Below are 17,481 nucleotides of genomic sequence, written 5' to 3'. Positions count from 1 at the left end.
GTTCATTGGATGAAAACCAACAAAAATTGACAAGAACCACGAAAAGTTCTTGTATTTTAAGATAAAATCTGACGCTATTAAAGAAAAAACTTCTCGTTCGCTGAAATATGTTCATTTGCTGAAAATCAACAAAACCACGAAAAGTTCTTGTATTTGAAGATAAAATCTTTTTGCTTTGAAGAAGAAAGATCCAGCTGACTGAAATAAGTTCATTGGATGAAAACCAACAAAAATTGACAAGAACCACGAAAAGTTCTTGTATTTGAAGATAAAATCTTTTTGCTTTGAAGAAGACAGATCGAGGTGACTGAAATAAGTTCATCAGATGAAAATCAACAAAAATTGACAAGAACCACGAAAAGTTCTTGTATTTTAAGATAAAATCTGACGCTATTAAAGAAAATATTTCTCGCTCGCTGAAATATGTTCATTTGCTGAAAACCAACAAAACCACGAAAAGTTCTTGTATTTGAAGATAAAATCTTTTTGCTTTGAAGAAGAAAGATCGAGGTGACTGAAATAAGTTCATTCGATGAAAATCAACAAAAATTGACAAGAACCACGAAAAGTTCTTGTATTTTAAGATAAAATCTGACGCTATTAAAGAAAAAACTTCTCGCTCGCTGAAATATGTTCATTTGCTGAAAACCAACAAAACCACGAAAAGTTCTTGTATTTGAAGATAAAATCTTTTTGCTTTGAAGAAGAAAGATCGAGGTGACTGAAATAAGTTCATTCGATGAAAATCAACAAAAATTGACAAGAACCACGAAAAGTTCTTGTATTTTAAGATAAAATCTGACGCTATTAAAGAAAAAACTTACAGCTCGCTGAAATATGTTCATTTGCTGAAAATCAACAAAACCACGAAAAGTTCTTGTATTTGAAGATAAAATCTTTTTGCTTTGAAGAAGAAAGATCCAGCTGACTGAAATAAGTTCATCAGATGAAAACCGACAAAAATTGACAAGAACCACGAAAAGTTCTTGTATTTTAGGATAAAATCTGATGCTATTAAAGAAAAAACTTACAGCTCGCTGAAATATGTTCATTTGCTGAAAATCAACAAAACCACGAAAAGTTCTTGTATTTGAAGATAAAATCTTTTTGCTTTGAAGAAGAAAGATCTGGCTGACTGAAATAAGTTCATCAGATGAAAATCAACAAAAATTGACAAGAACCACGAAAAGTTCTTGTATTTTAAGATAAAATCTGACGCTATTAAAGAAAAAACTTCTGGCTCGCTGAAATATGGTCATTTGCTGAAAATCAACAAAACCACGAAAAGTTCTTGTATTTGAAGATAAAATCTTTTTGCTTTGAAGATGAAAGATCTAGCTGACTGAAATAATTTCATTGGATGAAAACCTACAAAAATTGACAAGAACCACGAAAAGTTCTTGTATTTTAAGATAAAATGTGAGGCTATCAAAGAAAAAACTTCAAGCTCGCTGAAATATGTTCATTTGCTGAAAACCAACAAAACCACGAAAAGTTCTTGTATTTGAAGATAAAATCTTTTTGCTTTGAAGAAGAAAGATCCAGCTGACTGAAATAAGTTCCTTCGATCAACACCAACAAAAATTGACAAGAACCACGAAAAGTTCTTGTATTTTAAGATAAAATCTGACGCTATTAAAGAAAAAACTTCCAGCTCGCTGAAATATGTTCATTTGCTGAAAATCAACAAAACCACGAAAAGTTCTTGTATTTGAAGATAAAATCTTTTTGCTTTGAAGAAGAAAGATCCAGCTGACTGAAATAAGTTCATCAGATGAAAATCAACAAAAATTGACAAGAACCACGAAAAGTTCTTGTATTTTAAGATAAAATCTGACGCTATTAAAGAAAAAACTTACAGCTCGCTGAAATATGTTCATTTGCTGAAAATCAACAAAACCACGAAAAGTTCTTGTATTTGAAGATAAAATCTTTTTGCTTTGAAGAAGAAAGATCCAGCTGACTGAAATAAGTTCATCAGATGAAAATCAACAGAAATTGACAAGAACCACGAAAAGTTCTTGTATTTTAAGATAAAATCTGACGCTATTAAAGAAAAAACTTCTCGTTCGCTGAAATATGTTCATTTGCTGAAAATCAACAAAACCACGAAAAGTTCTTGTATTTGAAGATAAAATCTTTTTGCTTTGAAGAAAGATCTGGGTGACTGAAATAAGTTCATTGGATGAAAAAGAACAAAAATTGACAAGAACCACGAAAAGTTCTTGTGTTTTAAGATAAAATCTGACGCTATTAAAGAAAAAACTTCTCGTTCGCTGAAATATGTTAATTTGCTGAAAATCAACAAAACCACAAAAAGTTCTTGTATTTGAAGATAAAATCATTTTGCTTTGAAGAAGAAAGATCCAGCTGACTGAAATAAGTTCATTAGATGAAAAGCAACAAAAATTGACAAGAACCACGAAAAGTTCTTGTATTTTAAGATAAAATCTGACGCTATTAAAGAAAAAACTTCTCGTTCGCTGAAATATGTTCATTTGCTGAAAATCAACAAAACCACGAAAAGTTCTTGTATTTGAAGATAAAATCTTTTTGCTTTGAAGAAGAAAGATCCAGCTGACTGAAATAAGTTCAATGGATGAAAATCAACAAAAATTGAGAAGAACCACGAAAAGTTCTTGTATTTTAAGATAAAATCTGACGCTATTAAAGAAAAAACTTCTCGTTCGCTGAAATATGTTCATTTGCTGAAAATCAACAAAACCACGAAAAGTTCTTGCATTTGAAGATAAAATCTTTTTGCTTTGAAGATGAAAGATCTGGGTGACTGAAATAAGTTCATTGGATGAAAAACAACAAAAATTGACAAGAACCACGAAAAGTTCTTGTATTTTAAGATAAAATCTGACGCTATTAAAGAAAAAACTTCTCGTTCGCTGAAATATGTTAATTTGCTGAAAATCAACAAAACCACAAAAAGTTCTTGTATTTGAAGATGAAATCATTTTGCTTTGATGAAGAAAGATCCAGCTGACTGAAATAAGTTCATTGGATGAAAACCAACAAAAATTGACAAGAACCACGAAAAGTTCTTGTATTTTAAGATAAAATCTGACGCTATTAAAGAAAAAACTTCTCGTTCGCTGAAATATGTTCATTTGCTGAAAATCAACAAAACCACGAAAAGTTCTTGTATTTGAAGATAAAATCTTTTTGCTTTGAAGAAGAAAGATCCAGCTGACTGAAATAAGTTCATTGGATGAAAACCAACAAAAATTGACAAGAACCACGAAAAGTTCTTGTATTTGAAGATAAAATCTTTTTGCTTTGAAGAAGACAGATCGAGGTGACTGAAATAAGTTCATCAGATGAAAATCAACAAAAATTGACAAGAACCACGAAAAGTTCTTGTATTTTAAGATAAAATCTGACGCTATTAAAGAAAATATTTCTCGCTCGCTGAAATATGTTCATTTGCTGAAAACCAACAAAACCACGAAAAGTTCTTGTATTTGAAGATAAAATCTTTTGCTTTGAAGAAGAAAGATCGAGGTGACTGAAATAAGTTCATTCGATGAAAATCAACAAAAATTGACAAGAACCACGAAAAGTTCTTGTATTTTAAGATAAAATCTGACGCTATTAAAGAAAAAACTTCTCGCTCGCTGAAATATGTTCATTTGCTGAAAACCAACAAAACCACGAAAAGTTCTTGTATTTGAAGATAAAATCTTTTTGCTTTGAAGAAGAAAGATCGAGGTGACTGAAATAAGTTCATTCGATGAAAATCAACAAAAATTGACAAGAACCACGAAAAGTTCTTGTATTTTAAGATAAAATCTGACGCTATTAAAGAAAAAACTTACAGCTCGCTGAAATATGTTCATTTGCTGAAAATCAACAAAACCACGAAAAGTTCTTGTATTTGAAGATAAAATCTTTTTGCTTTGAAGAAGAAAGATCCAGCTGACTGAAATAAGTTCATTGGATGAAAACCAACAAAAATTGACAAGAACCACGAAAATTCTTGTATTTTAGGATAAAATCTGACGCTATTCAAGAAAAAACTTCTCGCTCGCTGAAATATGTTCATTTGCTGAAAACCAACAAAACCACGAAAAGTTCTTGTATTTGAAGATAAAATCTTTTTGCTTTGAAGAAGAAAGATCCAGCTGACTGAAATAAGTTCATCAGATGAAAATCAACAGAAATTGACAAGAACCACGAAAAGTTCTTGTATTTTAAGATAAAATCTGACGCTATTAAAGAAAAAACTTCTCGTTCGCTGAAATAATTCATTTGCTGAAAATCAACAAAACCACGAAAAGTTCTTGTATTTGAAGATAAAATCTTTTTGCTTTGAAGAAGAAAGATCTGGGTGACTGAAATAAGTTCATTGGATGAAAAACAACAAAAATTGACAAGAACCACGAAAAGTTCTTGTATTTTAAGATAAAATCTGACGCTATTAAAGAAAAAACTTCTCGTTCGCTGAAATATGTTAATTTGCTGAAAATCAACAAAACCACAAAAAGTTCTTGTATTTGAAGTTAAAATCATTTTGCTTTGAAGAAGAAAGATCCAGCTGACTGAAATAAGTTCATTAGATGAAAACCAACAAAAATTGACAAGAACCACGAAAAGTTCTTGTATTTTAAGATAAAATCTGACGCTATTAAAGAAAAAAGTTACAGCTCGCTGAAATATGTTCATTTGCTGAAAATCAACAAAACCACGAAAAGTTCTTGTATTTGAAGATAAAATCTTTTTGCTTTGAAGAAGAAAGATCGAGGTGACTGAAATAAGTTCACGAGATGAAAACCAACAAAAATTGACAAGAACCATGAAAAGTTCTTGTATTTTAAGATAAAATCTGACGCTATTAAAGAAAAAACTTCTCGTTCGCTGAAATATGTTAATTTGCTGAAAATCAACAAAACCACAAAAAGTTCTTATATTTGAAGATAAAATCATTTTGCTTTGAAGAAGAAAGATCCAGCTGACTGAAATAAGTTCATTGGATGAAAACCAACAAAAATTGACAAGAACCACGAAAGTTCTTGTATTTTAGGATAAAATCTGACGCTATTAAAGAAAAAACTTCTCGCTCGCTGAAATATGTTCATTTGCTGAAAACCAACAAAACCACAAAAAGTTCTTGTATTTGAAGATAAAATCTTTTTGCTTTGAAGAAGAAAGATCGAGGTGACTGAAATAAGTTCATTCGATGAAAATCAACAAAAATTGACAAGAACCACGAAAAGTTCTTGTATTTTAAGATAAAATCTGACGCTATTAAAGAAAAAACTTCCAGCTCGCTGAAATATGTTCCTTTGCTGAAAATCAACAAAACCACGAAAAGTTCTTGTATTTGAAGATAAAATCTTTTTGCTTTGAAGAAGAAAGATCCAGCTGACTGAAATAAGTTCATCAGATGAAAATCAACAAAAATTGACAAGAACCACGAAAAGTTCTTGTATTTTAAGATAAAATCTGACGCTATTAAAGAAAAAACTTACAGCTCGCTGAAATATGTTCATTTGCTGAAAATCAACAAAACCACGAAAAGTTCTTGTATTTGAAGATAAAATCTTTTTGCTTTGAAGAAGAAAGATCCAGCTGACTGAAATAAGTTCATCAGATGAAAATCAACAGAAATTGACAAGAACCACGAAAAGTTCTTGTATTTTAAGATAAAATCTGACGCTATTAAAGAAAAAACTTCTCGTTCGCTGAAATATGTTCATTTGCTGAAAATCAACAAAACCACGAAAAGTTCTTGCATTTGAAGATAAAATCTTTTTGCTTTGAAGATGAAAGATCTGGGTGACTGAAATAAGTTCATTGGATGAAAAACAACAAAAATTGACAAGAACCACGAAAAGTTCTTGTATTTTAAGATAAAATCTGACGCTATTAAAGAAAAAACTTCTCGTTCGCTGAAATATGTTAATTTGCTGAAAATCAACAAAACCACAAAAAGTTCTTGTATTTGAAGATGAAATCATTTTGCTTTGATGAAGAAAGATCCAGCTGACTGAAATAAGTTCATTGGATGAAAACCAACAAAAATTGACAAGAACCACGAAAAGTTCTTGTATTTTAAGATAAAATCTGACGCTATTAAAGAAAAAACTTCTCGTTCGCTGAAATATGTTCATTTGCTGAAAATCAACAAAACCACGAAAAGTTCTTGTATTTGAAGATAAAATCTTTTTGCTTTGAAGAAGAAAGATCCAGCTGACTGAAATAAGTTCATTGGATGAAAACCAACAAAAATTGACAAGAACCACGAAAAGTTCTTGTATTTGAAGATAAAATCTTTTTGCTTTGAAGAAGACAGATCGAGGTGACTCAAATAAGTTCATCAGATGAAAATCAACAAAAATTGACAAGAACCACGAAAAGTTCTTGTATTTTAAGATAAAATCTGACGCTATTAAAGAAAATATTTCTCGCTCGCTGAAATATGTTCATTTGCTGAAAACCAACAAAACCACGAAAAGTTCTTGTATTTGAAGATAAAATCTTTTTGCTTTGAAGAAGAAAGATCGAGGTGACTGAAATAAGTTCATTCGATGAAAATCAACAAAAATTGACAAGAACCACGAAAAGTTCTTGTATTTTAAGATAAAATCTGACGCTATTAAAGAAAAAACTTACAGCTCGCTGAAATATGTTCATTTGCTGAAAATCAACAAAACCACGAAAAGTTCTTGTATTTGAAGATAAAATCTTTTTGCTTTGAAGAAGAAAGATCCAGCTGACTGAAATAAGTTCATTGGATGAAAACCAACAAAAATTGACAAGAACCACGAAAGTTCTTGTATTTTAGGATAAAATCTGACGCTATTCAAGAAAAAACTTCTCGCTCGCTGAAATATGTTCATTTGCTGAAAACCAACAAAACCACGAAAAGTTCTTGTATTTGAAGATAAAATCTTTTTGCTTTGAAGAAGAAAGATCCAGCTGACTGAAATAAGTTCATCAGATGAAAATCAACAGAAATTGACAAGAACCACGAAAAGTTCTTGTATTTTAAGATAAAATCTGACGCTATTAAAGAAAAAACTTCTCGTTCGCTGAAATAATTCATTTGCTGAAAATCAACAAAACCACGAAAAGTTCTTGTATTTGAAGATAAAATCTTTTTGCTTTGAAGAAGAAAGATCTGGGTGACTGAAATAAGTTCATTGGATGAAAAACAACAAAAATTGACAAGAACCACGAAAAGTTCTTGTATTTTAAGATAAAATCTGACGCTATTAAAGAAAAAACTTCTCGTTCGCTGAAATATGTTAATTTGCTGAAAATCAACAAAACCACAAAAAGTTCTTGTATTTGAAGTTAAAATCATTTTGCTTTGAAGAAGAAAGATCGAGGTGACTGAAATAAGTTCATTAGATGAAAACCAACAAAAATTGACAAGAACCACGAAAAGTTCTTGTATTTTAAGATAAAATCTGACGCTATTAAAGAAAAAACTTCTCGTTCGCTGAAATATGTTCATTTGCTGAAAATCAACAAAACCACGAAAAGTTCTTGTATTTGAAGATAAAATCTTTTTGCTTTGAAGAAGAAAGATCGAGGTGACTGAAATAAGTTCACGAGATGAAAACCAACAAAAATTGACAAGAACCATGAAAAGTTCCTGTATTTTAAGATAAAATCTGACGCTATTAAAGAAAAAACTTCTCGTTCGCTGAAATATGTTAATTTGCTGAAAATCAACAAAACCACAAAAAGTTCTTATATTTGAAGATAAAATCATTTTGCTTTGAAGAAGAAAGATCCAGCTGACTGAAATAAGTTCATTGGATGAAAACCAACAAAAATTGACAAGAACCACGAAAGTTCTTGTATTTTAGGATAAAATCTGACGCTATTAAAGAAAAAACTTCTCGCTCGCTGAAATATGTTCATTTGCTGAAAACCAACAAAACCACAAAAAGTTCTTGTATTTGAAGATAAAATCTTTTTGCTTTGAAGAAGAAAGATCGAGGTGACTGAAATAAGTTCATTCGATGAAAATCAACAAAAATTGACAAGAACCACGAAAAGTTCTTGTATTTTAAGATAAAATCTGACGCTATTAAAGAAAAAACTTACAGCTCGCTGAAATATGTTCATTTGCTGAAAATCAACAAAACCACGAAAAGTTCTTGTTTTTGAAGATAAAATCTTTTTGCTTTGAAGAAGAAAGATCCAGCTGACTGAAATAAGTTCATCAGATGAAAATCAACAGAAATTGACAAGAACCACGAAAAGTTCTTGTATTTTAAGATAAAATCTGACGCTATTAAAGAAAAAACTTCTCGTTCGCTGAAATATGTTCATTTGCTGAAAATCAACAAAACCACGAAAAGTTCTTGTATTTGAAGATAAAATCTTTTTCCTTTGAAGAAGAAAGATCGAGGTGACTGAAATAAGTTCACGAGATGAAAACCAACAAAAATTGACAAGAACCACGAAAAGTTCTTGTATTTTAAGATAAAATCTGACGCTATTAAAGAAAAAACTTCGAGCTCGCTGAAATATGTTCATTTGCTGAAAATCAACAAAACCACGAAAAGTTCTTGTATTTGAAGATAAAATCTTTTTGCTTTGAAGAAGAAAGATCCAGCTGACTGAAATAAGTTCATTGGATGAAAACCAACAAAAATTGACAAGAACCACGAAAGTTCTTGTATTTTAGGATAAAATCTGACGCTATTAAAGAAAAAACTTCTCGCTCGTTGAAATATGTTCATTTGCTGAAAACCAACAAAACCACGAAAAGTTCTTGTATTTGAAGATAAAATCTTTTTGCTTTGAAGATGAAAGATCGAGGTGACTGAAATAAGTTCATTCGATGAAAATCAACAAAAATTGACAAGAACCACAAAAAGTTCTTGTATTTTAAGATAAAATCTGAAGCTATTAAAGAAAAAACTTCCAGCTCGCTGAAATATGTTCATTTGCTGAAAACCAACAAAACCACGAAAAGTTCTTGTATTTGAAGATAAAATATTTTTGCTTTGAAGAAGAAAGATCTAGCTGACCGAAATAAGTTCACTCGATCAAAACCAACAAAAATTGAAAGAACCACGAAAAGTTCTTGTATTTTAAGATAAAATCTGACGCTATTAAAGAAAATATTTCTCGCTCGCTGAAATATGTTCATTTGCTGAAAATCAACAAAACCACGAAAAGTTCTTGTATTTGAAGATAAAATCTTTTTGCTTTGAAGAAGAAAGATCTAGCTGACTGAAATAAGTTCATTTGATCAAAACCAACAAAAATTGACAAGACCCACGAAAAGTTCTTGTATTTTAAGATAAAATCTGACGCTATTAAAGAAAAAACTTCTCGTTCGCTGAAATATGTTCATTTGCTGAAAATCAACAAAACCACGAAAAGTTCTTGTATTTGAAGATAAAATCTTTTTGCTTTGAAGAAGAAAGATCTGGGTGACTGAAATAAGTTCATTGGATGAAAAACAACAAAAATTGACAAGAACCACGAAAAGTTCTTGTATTTTAAGATAAAATCTGACGCTATTAAAGAAAAAACTTCTCGTTCGCTGAAATATGTTAATTTGCTGAAAATCAACAAAACCACAAAAAGTTCTTGTATTTGAAGATAAAATCATTTTGCTTTGAAGAAGAAAGATCCAGCTGACTGAAATAAGTTCATTAGATGAAAATCAACAAAAATTGACAAGAACCACGAAAAGTTCTTGTATTTTAAGATAAAATCTGACGCTATTAAAGAAAAAACTTACAGCTCGCTGAAATATGTTCATTTGCTGAAAATCAACAAAACCACGAAAAGTTCTTGTTTTTGAAGATAAAATCTTTTTGCTTTGAAGAAGAAAGATCCAGCTGACTGAAATAAGTTCATCAGATGAAAACCAACAACAATTGACAAGAACCACGAAAAGTTCTTGTATTTTAAGATAAAATCTGACGCTATTAAAGAAAAAACTTCTCGTTCGCTGAAATATGTTCATTTGCTGAAAATCAACAAAACCACGAAAAGTTCTTGTATTTGAAGATAAAATCTTTTTGCTTTGAAGAAGAAAGATCTGGGTGACTGAAATAAGTTCATTGGATGAAAAACAACAAAAATTGACAAGAACCACGAAAAGTTCTTGTATTTTAGGATAAAATCTGACGCTATTAAAGAAAAAACTTCTCGTTCGCTGAAATATGTTAATTTGCTGAAAATCAACAAAACCACAAAAAGTTCTTGTATTTGAAGATAAAATCATTTTGCTTTGAAGAAGAAAGATCCAGCTGACTGAAATAAGTTCATTAGATGAAAACCAACAAAAATTGACAAGAACCACGAAAAGTTCTTGTATTTTAAGATAAAATCTGACGCTATTAAAGAAAAAACTTCTCGTTCGCTGAAATATGTTCATTTGCTGAAAATCAACAAAACCACGAAAAGTTCTTGTATTTGAAGATAAAATCTTTTTGCTTTGAAGAAGAAAGATCGAGGTGACTGAAATAAGTTCACGAGATGAAAAACAACAAAAATTGACAAGAACCACGAAAAGTTCTTGTATTTTAAGATAAAATCTGAGGCTATTGAAGAAAAAACTTCGAGCTCGCTGAAATATGTTCATTTGCTGAAAACCAACAAAACCACAAAAAGTTCTTGTATTTGAAGATAAAATCTTTTTGCTTTGAAGAAGAAAGATCGAGGTGACTGAAATAAGTTCATTCGATGAAAATCAACAAAAATTGACAAGAACCACGAAAAGTTCTTGTATTTTAAGATAAAATCTGACGCTATTAAAGAAAAAACTTACAGCTCGCTGAAATATGTTCATTTGCTGAAAATCAACAAAACCACGAAAAGTTCTTGTTTTTGAAGATAAAATCTTTTTGCTTTGAAGAAGAAAGATCCAGCTGACTGAAATAAGTTCATCAGATGAAAATCAACAAAAATTGACAAGAACCACGAAAGTTCTTGTATTTTAGGATAAAATCTGACGCTATTAAAGGAAAAACTTCTCGCTCGCTGAAATATGTTCATTTGCTGAAAACCAACAAAACCACGAAAAGTTCTTGTATTTGAAGATAAAATATTTTTGCTTTGAAGAAGAAAGATCTAGCTGACCGAAATAAGTTCACTCGATCAAAACCAACAAAAATTGAAAGAACCACGAAAAGTTCTTGTATTTTAAGATAAAATCTGACGCTATTAAAGAAAATATTTCTCGCTCGCTGAAATATGTTCATTTGCTGAAAATCAACAAAACCACGAAAAGTTCTTGTATTTGAAGATAAAATCTTTTTGCTTTGAAGAAGAAAGATCTAGCTGACTGAAATAAGTTCATTTGATCAAAACCAACAAAAATTGACAAGACCCACGAAAAGTTCTTGTATTTTAAGATAAAATCTGACGCTATTAAAGAAAAAACTTCTCGTTCGCTGAAATATGTTCATTTGCTGAAAATCAACAAAACCACGAAAAGTTCTTGTATTTGAAGATAAAATCTTTTTGCTTTGAAGAAGAAAGATCTGGGTGACTGAAATAAGTTCATTGGATGAAAAACAACAAAAATTGACAAGAACCACGAAAAGTTCTTGTATTTTAAGATAAAATCTGACGCTATTAAAGAAAAAACTTCTCGTTCGCTGAAATATGTTAATTTGCTGAAAATCAACAAAACCACAAAAAGTTCTTGTATTTGAAGATAAAATCATTTTGCTTTGAAGAAGAAAGATCCAGCTGACTGAAATAAGTTCATTAGATGAAAATCAACAAAAATTGACAAGAACCACGAAAAGTTCTTGTATTTTAAGATAAAATCTGACGCTATTAAAGAAAAAACTTACAGCTCGCTGAAATATGTTCATTTGCTGAAAATCAACAAAACCACGAAAAGTTCTTGTTTTTGAAGATAAAATCTTTTTGCTTTGAAGAAGAAAGATCCAGCTGACTGAAATAAGTTCATCAGATGAAAATCAACAGAAATTGACAAGAACCACGAAAAGTTCTTGTATTTTAAGATAAAATCTGACGCTATTAAAGAAAAAACTTCTCGTTCGCTGAAATATGTTCATTTGCTGAAAATCAACAAAACCACGAAAAGTTCTTGTATTTGAAGATAAAATCTTTTTGCTTTGAAGAAGAAAGATCTGGGTGACTGAAATAAGTTCATTGGATGAAAAACAACAAAAATTGACAAAAACCACGAAAAGTTCTTGTATTTTAAGATAAAATCTGACGCTATTAAAGAAAAAACTTCTCGTTCGCTGAAATATGTTCATTTGCTGAAAATCAACAAAACCACGAAAAGTTCTTGTATTTGAAGATAAAATCTTTTTGCTTTGAAGAAGAAAGATCGAGGTGACTGAAATAAGTTCATCAGATGAAAACCAACAAAAATTGACAAGAACCACGAAAAGTTCTTGTATTTTAAGATAAAATCTGAGGCTATTGAAGAAAAAACTTCGAGCTCGCTGAAATATGTTCATTTGCTGAAAATCAACAAAACCACGAAAAGTTCTTGTATTTGAAGATAAAATCTTTTTGCTTTGAAGAAGAAAGATCCAGCTGACTGAAATAAGTTCATTGGATGAAAACCAACAAAAATTGAGAAGAACCACGAAAGTTCTTGTATTTTAGGATAAAATCTGACGCTATTAAAGAAAAAACTTCTCGCTCGTTGAAATATGTTCATTTGCTGAAAACCAACAAAACCACGAAAAGTTCTTGTAGTTGAAGATAAAATCTTTTTGCTTTGAAGATGAAAGATCGAGGTGACTGAAATAAGTTCATTCGATGAAAATCAACAAAAATTGACAAGAACCACAAAAAGTTCTTGTATTTTAAGATAAAATCTGAAGCTATTAAAGAAAAAACTTCCAGCTCGCTGAAATATGTTCATTTGCTGAAAATCAACAAAACCACGAAAAGTTCTTGTATTTGAAGATAAAATCTTTTTGCTTTGAAGAAGAAAGATCCAGCTGACTGAAATAAGTTCATCAGATGAAAATCAACAAAAATTGACAAGAACCACGAAAGTTCTTGTATTTTAGGATAAAATCTGACGCTATTAAAGAAAAAACTTCTCGCTCGCTGAAATATGTTCATTTGCTGAAAACCAACAAAACCACGAAAAGTTCTTGTATTTGAAGATAAAGTATTTTTGCTTTGAAGAAGAAAGATCTAGCTGACTGAAATAAGTTCACTCGATCAAAACCAACAAAAATTGACAAGAACCACGAAAAGTTCTTGTATTTTAAGATAAAATCTGAGGCTATTGAAGAAAAAACTTCGAGCTCGCTGAAATATGTTCATTTGCTGAAAATCAACAAAACCACGAAAAGTTCTTGTATTTGAAGATAAAATCTTTTTGCTTTGAAGAAGAAAGATCCAGCTGACCGAAATAAGTTCATTGGATGAAAACCAACAAAAATTGACAAGAACCACGAAAGTTCTTGTATTTTAGGATAAAATCTGACGCTATTAAAGAAAAAACTTCTCGCTCGTTGAAATATGTTCATTTGCTGAAAACCAACAAAACCACGAAAAGTTCTTGTAGTTGAAGATAAAATCTTTTTGCTTTGAAGATGAAAGATCGAGGTGACTGAAATAAGTTCATTCGATGAAAATCAACAAAAATTGACAAGAACCACAAAAAGTTCTTGTATTTTAAGATAAAATCTGAAGCTATTAAAGAAAAAACATCCAGCTCGCTGAAATATGTTCATTTGCTGAAAATCAACAAAACCACGAAAAGTTCTTGTATTTGAAGATAAAATCTTTTTGCTTTGAAGAAGAAAGATCCAGCTGACTGAAGTAAGTTCATCAGATGAAAATCAACAAAAATTGACAAGAACCACGAAAGTTCTTGTATTTTAGGATAAAATCTGACGCTATTAAAGAAAAAAACTTCTCGCTCTCTGAAATATGTTCATTTGCTGAAAACCAACAAAACCACGAAAAGTTCTTGTATTTGAAGATAAAGTATTTTTGCTTTGAAGAAGAAAGATCCAGCTGACTGAAATAAGTTCACTCGATCAAAACCAACAAAAATTGAAAGAACCACGAAAAGTTCTTGTATTTTAAGATAAAATCTGACGCTATTAAAGAAAATATTTCTCGCTCGCTGAAATATGTTCATTTGCTGAAAATCAACAAAACCACGAAAAGTTCTTGTATTTGAAGATAAAATCTTTTTGCTTTGAAGAAGAAAGATCTAGCTGACTGAAATAAGTTCATTTGATCAAAACCAACAAAAATTGACAAGAACCACGAAAAGTTCTTGTATCTTAAGATAAAATCTGACGCTATTAAAGAAAAAACTTCTCATTCGCTGAAATATGTTCATTTGCTGAAAATCAACAAAACCACGAAAAGTTCTTGTATTTGAAGATAAAATCTTTTTGCTTTGAAGAAGAAAGATCTGGGTGACTGAAATAAGTTCATTGGATGAAAAACAACTAAAATTGACAAGAACCATGAAAAGTTCTTGTATTTTAAGATAAAATCTGACGCTATTAAAGAAAAAACTTCTCGTTCGCTGAAATATGTTCATTTGCTGAAAATCAACAAAACCACAAAAAGTTCTTGTATTTGAAGATAAAATCTTTTTGCTTTGAAGAAGAAAGATCTGGGTGACTGAAATAAGTTCATTGGATGAAAAACAACAAAAATTGACAAGAACCACGAAAAGTTCTTGTATTTTAAGATAAAATCTGACGCTATTAAAGAAAAAACTTACAGCTCGCTGAAATATGTTCATTTGCTGAAAATCAACAAAACCACGAAAAGTTCTTGTTTTTGAAGATAAAATCTTTTTGCTTTGAAGAAGAAAGATCCAGCTGACTGAAATAAGTTCATCAGATGAAAATCAACAGAAATTGACAAGAACCACGAAAAGTTCTTGTATTTTAAGATAAAATCTGACGCTATTAAAGAAAAAACTTCTCGTTCGCTGAAATATGTTCATTTGCTGAAAATCAACAAAACCACGAAAAGTTCTTGTATTTGAAGATAAAATCTGACGCTATTAAAGAAAAAACTTCTCGTTCGCTGAAATATGTTAATTTGCTGAAAATCAACAAAACCACAAAAAGTTCTTGTATTTGAAGATAAAATCATTTTGCTTTGAAGAAGAAAGATCCAGCTGACTGAAATAAGTTCATTAGATGAAAACCAACAAAAATTGACAAGAACCACGAAAAGTTCTTGTATTTTAAGATAAAATCTGACGCTATTAAAGAAAAAACTTCTCGTTCGCTGAAATATGTTCATTTGCTGAAAACCAACAAAACCACGAAAAGTTCTTGTAGTTGAAGATAAAATCTTTTTGCTTTGAAGATGAAAGATCGAGGTGACTGAAATAAGTTCATTCGATGAAAATCAACAAAAATTGACAAGAACCACAAAAAGTTCTTGTATTTTAAGATAAAATCTGAAGCTATTAAAGAAAATACTTCCAGCTCGCTGAAATATGTTCATTTGCTGAAAATCAACAAAACCACGAAAAGTTCTTGTATTTGAAGATAAAATCTTTTTGCTTTGAAGAAGAAAGATCCAGCTGACTGAAATAAGTTCATCAGATGAAAATCAACAAAAATTGAAAGAACCACGAAAAGTTCTTGTATTTTAAGATAAAATCTGACGCTATTAAAGAAAATATTTCTCGCTCGCTGAAATATGTTCATTTGCTGAAAATCAACAAAACCACGAAAAGTTCTTGTATTTGAAGATAAAATCTTTTTGCTTTGAAGAAGAAAGATCTCGCTGACTGAAATAAGTTCATTTGATCAAAACCAACAAAAATTGACAAGACCCACGAAAAGTTCTTGTATTTTAAGATAAAATCTGACGCTATTAAAGAAAAAACTTCTCGTTCGCTGAAATATGTTCATTTGCTGAAAATCAACAAAACCACGAAAAGTTCTTGTATTTGAAGATAAAATCTTTTTGCTTTGAAGAAGAAAGATCTGGGTGACTGAAATAAGTTCATTGGATGAAAAACAACAAAAATTGACAAGAACCACGAAAAGTTCTTGTATTTTAAGATAAAATCTGACGCTATTAAAGAAAAAACTTCTCGTTCGCTGAAATATGTTAATTTGCTGAAAATCAACAAAACCACAAAAAGTTCTTGTATTTGAAGATAAAATCATTTTGCTTTGAAGAAGAAAGATCCAGCTGACTGAAATAAGTTCATTAGATGAAAATCAACAAAAATTGACAAGAACCACGAAAAGTTCTTGTATTTTAAGATAAAATCTGACGCTATTAAAGAAAAAACTTCTCGTTCGCTGAAATATGTTCATTTGCTGAAAATCAACAAAACCACGAAAAGTTCTTGTATTTGAAGATAAAATCTTTTTGCTTTGAAGAAGAAATATCTGGGTGACTGAAATAAGTTCATTGGATGAAAAACAACAAAAATTGACAAGAACCACGAAAAGTTCTTGTATTTTAAGATAAAATCTGACGCTATTAAAGAAAAAACTTCTCGTTCGCTGAAATATGTTAATTTGCTGAAAATCAACAAAACCACAAAAAGTTCTTGTATTTGAAGATAAAATCATTTTGCTTTGAAGAAGAAAGATCCAGCTGACTGAAATAAGTTCATTAGATGAAAACCAACAAAAATTGACAAGAACCACGAAAAGTTCTTGTATTTTAAGATAAAATCTGACGCTATTAAAGAAAAAACTTCTCGTTCGCTGAAATATGTTCATTTGCTGAAAATCAACAAAACCACGAAAAGTTCTTGTATTTGAAGATAAAATCTTTTTGCTTTGAAGAAGAAAGATCGAGGTGACTGAAATAAGTTCACGAGATGAAAACCAACAAAAATTGACAAGAACCACGAAAAGTTCTTGTATTTTAAGATAAAATCTGAGGCTATTGAAGAAAAAACTTCGAGCTCGCTGAAATATGTTCATTTGCTGAAAATCAACAAAACCACGAAAAGTTCTTGTATTTGAAGATAAAATCTTTTTGCTTTGAAGAAGAAAGATCCAGCTGACTGAAATAAGTTCATTGGATGAAAACCAACAAAAATTGAGAAGAACCACGAAAGTTCTTGTATTTTAGGATAAAATCTGACGCTATTAAAGAAAAAACTTCTCGCTCGTTGAAATATGTTCATTTGCTGAAAACCAACAAAACCACGAAAAGTTCTTGTAGTTGAAGATAAAATCTTTTTGCTTTGAAGATGAAAGATCGAGGTGACTGAAATAAGTTCATTCGATGAAAATCAACAAAAATTGACAAGAACCACAAAAAGTTCTTGTATTTTAAGATAAAATCTGAAGCTATTAAAGAAAAAACTTCCAGCTCGCTGAAATATGTTCATTTGCTGAAAATCAACAAAACCACGAAAAGTTCTTGTATTTGAAGATAAAATCTTTTTGCTTTGAAGAAGAAAGATCCAGCTGACTGAAATAAGTTCATCAGATGAAAATCAACAAAAATTGACAAGAACCACGAAAGTTCTTGTATTTTAGGATAAAATCTGACGCTATTAAAGAAAAAACTTCTCGCTCGCTG

The sequence above is a fragment of the Heptranchias perlo genome, unplaced genomic scaffold, assembly GCF_035084215.1.
Source record: "Heptranchias perlo isolate sHepPer1 unplaced genomic scaffold, sHepPer1.hap1 HAP1_SCAFFOLD_115, whole genome shotgun sequence".
In the NCBI taxonomy this organism is placed as follows: Eukaryota; Metazoa; Chordata; class Chondrichthyes; order Hexanchiformes; family Hexanchidae; genus Heptranchias; species Heptranchias perlo.
Note: the sequence above shows the minus strand (reverse complement) of the source record.